Genomic DNA, 312 nt, shown 5'->3' with positions numbered 1-312 from the left:
GCGAAGGGGGGCGCGGGAGGCGGGTTAAGGGCGCTTTCAGCACCCCCTTTTCGCCAGTGGGACTACAAGCTTTAACTTCCTTATGAGGGGAAGGCTTTGAGGTTACTGGAAGTCCCCCTTTCTATGCGCACCAGGGGCAGGGAGTTTCGAAATGGGATCTAGATAAAAAGTCTCGCTTACTCTCTCTCCCCCTCTTTTGCTTAAAAGGGGAAGGTGAGGTATAGACTATTCCTGTCATTTCTCTTTTCTTTTTTTAAAAAAGGCCCCCGCTGACCACCTCCCCACTCCGAAAAGAGTGGGGCATACAGGGGT

This window comes from Trypanosoma grayi (genome assembly GCF_000691245.1).
Source record: "Trypanosoma grayi strain ANR4 Tgr_11_V1, whole genome shotgun sequence".
NCBI lineage: Eukaryota > Euglenozoa > Kinetoplastea > Trypanosomatida > Trypanosomatidae > Trypanosoma > Trypanosoma grayi.
This window is presented reverse-complemented; position numbering follows the sequence as displayed.